Below are 4,145 nucleotides of genomic sequence, written 5' to 3' on the forward strand. Positions count from 1 at the left end.
GTTGGTGCTTGTGATAGAGGTTGGAAAATGACCTAAAAAAATAAAATTAAAAAAGATACAGATTAGTAAAATCCCAATTTGAAAACTGGGTTTATAATTAACAATTGGCTGAAGAGATTCTTTGGCAAGTTGCCCAGTCAGTCACAGACCTTACAGTGCTCATCACCAGCACTGGGAATAAAAAGGTCAAGCAAAGCCCACGACTCACTTTTTTCTGTAATTACATTTTAGTTAATTGGGGCTGAATCATTAACACCATTAAATCGTATGAGAGATGCAGCTGCAACTGTACACAATAGACAGGTGCTGAAACGTTCAACATAAATTATACTAGGCATTTTTCTTCATTTGGCCCCACCACCACCAGCAACGTCATGTTGGTACAAGTTGTCAAGTACAACCAACAACCATCTATTCAATTACTCAAACATGTGACATCTCATGATTTTTTTTTTTTTTTGAGAAACGACATCTCATGAATTTGAGTCTCAACTCTCAAGAGTCAAGAGTGCCACAAGAAATTAATCAGAAGCTATCAAGATCTACAGCTATACTCTATATCGACAATATTCACTTTGTTCAAGCGTGTAAAAGGAGAATTAAATATGTATTGTATTAAGCAAAATAAACTATACAAAAAGAGATTTATATATCACCTGAGTGCATGGTCTAGTGGTAGGAAACTCTTGTGACTCATCACACTTGTAGGTTTAGAAGTTATGGATTCGAGTAATAACAAGCATCGCTATTGCTCGAGCAACTCCATGCTATACACGAGTTTGGTTTAAGTGGGTAGAGGACAATTACTACATGCACAAGCTCGCCTCTTTTTCAGGTTATAAAAAGAAAAGAAGAGAGAGGTTATATACATGAAATTCTAGCTAAAATTAGTCTAATTTCAGCTAACACTATTCTACTCCTCTCCACTCTCCCTCTATTCCCCCTCAATCCAAATAAGCCATAAAAGTCCACACATGAAATTGAGCCAATATAACAAGACATAATGAAAAACGGAAACTTTTTTAATGCATGCAAAAGGGGAAAGCATTTAAGAAATATGTAAACAATCCGTTTAGAGATACAATAATTTCTATAATCTTTTGCACAATTGTTCTAAGATATCATGATGTGATTGATACTAATAAAATTTGTGTTAGTTTTAGTCATTTATCTAAAAATGATATTAATTCAATCACAACTTACAATGTCAACATTTTTATTTATTTATGAGCCTAGCAATGCTGGAATTAGGCGTTCAATATAATATATAGCGTTAATTGAAGGTATCATAGTTTGACCATTGTGAATGCTGATGCCGGGTCAATGGCTTGCCTGCCTCAGTGCATCGCAATTGCCAATTTGTTCATTCAGTTTATTTTGTAGCTTAACGGGACTGCTGTCCATCCAATTTTTCCATTCAATTTATCATGGGTTGACCATTGTGAATGCTGATTGACATTATTATTTTCAAATTAAGACTGCGCCTATAATTTCAAACCAGCATGACATGAAGTAAATTCAAGACAGCGCTCTTTTATTTGATCAAATATGCTTGCCATAGTAGACCTTTTTCATACATCAATTTTAAACATTTTTTTTTTTGGGTGAGGCATCCATCACTTCAATTCAACATATCAATTCATATGAGTCCCTTTTTTAGAGTTTAGATCGAATATTTAAAGGAATGTATAGGAACAAAAAGAGAAAAAGAATTGTACATGTCCACATCTCTATGTACCTTACATGTTTAAGAGGAAAAAAAAAGAAGAAGATAAAAGATACCATTTTAGCGATTGAAAAGTTCAACTTTACATTCAGTGAGGTGGGAGATTTGCAAAGTGGTTTTTATCTCACACGGCTAGGCAAAGAAAATAAACAAGGAGAGAGGAATGTGAGATAAATAATGCCGCAAAGCACATTCCTAAGCATACTTTTCTCGGCCTTTTGGCTAAGATCAAGTGTAGCATCTGTTCTTATACTGGGGGAGGGCCTGTTTCGGTAGCTTGGTACTGTGGTTCTTAAGCGCTGCCCTTGTGCTGCACTACAACTCAGGCCTGGCGCACCCTACCAAGTAGGGGTGTCAATGTTTGACCCAACCCGCGAACACGACACGAACCCAACACGGGTTTTTTCGGGTTAGGGTTGGGCCTTAATGGGTTTAGGTCATAAACGGGTCAACCCGAAAGCGACACGATAAGAAACGTGTCATAAGCGGGTCAACCCGTATAACCCGCAATAGACACGTTTGACACGCCAATTTATTTGTGTCAACCCGAAATGACCCACTTAACACAACCCGTTTAAGTCGTATAACAAATAAATATTTATTTTATTTTAGATTTGTCAAATACCATTTATATCCAACATATATTTTAAATTTAAAAAGCAAAGTGAGTAATTATAAAAATTTACAAGGGATATAATTAGAAATTGAAACTTTCAGATCCTAGAACTACTAATACTTTTTTTTTTTTTTTTTGGCATAGAACTTGCACAAATAAAATTGGATGAGCTTGTGGAAGATGTTATGAATTTTGACATCAACAAAGAATTTATGAATGATAATCGTGGTCATAGTCAGGATTAGTCTACTGTTTGCTCAAATTCTTTTAATATTGATACTTAGCATCTAGTGAGTTCCAAGGATATTATATTTTTGTTGAACTATGTTATTTTATTTTTGTTAAACTTTGTTATTTTGAATTTGGGTTGAAGTGTATGCACTTCTTTTGGAGTGTAAAGAACTTATTTCTAGATGAATGTTATATTTTTGTTGAACTATATTATTTTGAATGTGGGTTGAACACTTGAAGTGTATGCACTGCTTTTTGGGATGTAAAAAAAAAAAAAAAAAAATTTCTAGATGGATGTTATATTTAATATTATGTAGGTTGAAATGGGTTGTGTTACATTCGTGTCAACCCAACACGACTCGTTTATTAAGCGTGTCAAATGGGTTGGGTCAGGTCAACCCGCCTTATTAATAGGTCGGGTTAGGGTTGAAGGATCATGACACGATTATTAAATGGGTCGGGTTAGGGTTGAGTCATTTAGTCGAATACCCCTACCTCGACACGACACGAACCCGACACGCTAACCCGAATTGACACCCCTACTACCAAGCAAGTCACAAAGCTAGCTTTGCTGTGCACATTTTTAGAGTCTAACACCGACTTCCAAAGTTAGTGCAACTTTGGATGAGCAATGTTTTGAAAGGTGTAATTGTAAAAAAAAAAAAGGCCACAAGGCTGTATTTTCTGGTTTGAAAATCGTGAACCAAAGTATCCGAATGGTTTGGTTCAAAATACCGAACATACGATGACATTTTACTCATTAGTTATATTTGGAGATTTAAATAATTTTGTTATACTCTAGGATTTAATGATTAAACTAAAAATTTATTTTAAATTTCTATTAGATATGTTGTTTCAAGACTTTTGAACTATATAACTTGTTTATTGGATGATTTACGTGAATGATGTGTGTGTGTGTGTTTTTTTTTACTCTTTAACTTTATGTCATACTAGTTTATAACTTCGTGCATATACATGAGTACAATTAAAAATAATCACAATTATACGGTTTAAATTATACATGGTACTATTAGTTTACACTTTTTTTAAACCATACATTTCTAAAATATGTAATGGTTTCTCATATATATATATATATATATGATTTAGAATTTAATTGATTTTATACTCTTCGGTTTGTGTATCCAATAATTCACTTGTCACAAAAATTAAAAACTTAGACGGACACGTGGTGAAAAATTGGACTTCAATTTAAAATCTAATTGGATTTGGACTCTTCGATTTTTACACTCAATAATTAACTTGGCACAAAATTAAAAATTAAATGGAACACGTGATACAAAATTGAGAATCTAATTAAAATCTAATTAGATTTTCTCTAAATTTTGGCTATATACATAGAGAGAGATATATATATATATATATATATAGATAATGTAATTTTTTTTTTGTTATAATTTTTTTTTGTTAGAGCGGGATACAATTGTTATAATTTATTAATTTACTTAAATGGAGTATTTTTATTTTATTTTAATTGTCTTTTATAATTATAAAATATATTATTTAATTAATTAATAAACTTACAATTTAACTAATGAACCACTTATTGAA

At 32.6% G+C, this 4,145-nt stretch overlaps 1 pseudogene; it reads left to right on the forward strand.

The window, feature by feature from the left end:
• The first annotated feature begins 1,927 nt into the window (after positions 1-1,927).
• On the forward strand, positions 1,928-2,068 carry LOC126690672 (U2 spliceosomal RNA; annotated as a pseudogene).
• Positions 2,069-4,145: the final 2,077 nt, after the last annotated feature.

This window comes from Quercus robur, chromosome 6 (assembly GCF_932294415.1).
Source record: "Quercus robur chromosome 6, dhQueRobu3.1, whole genome shotgun sequence".
Classification (NCBI taxonomy): Eukaryota; Viridiplantae; Streptophyta; class Magnoliopsida; order Fagales; family Fagaceae; genus Quercus; species Quercus robur.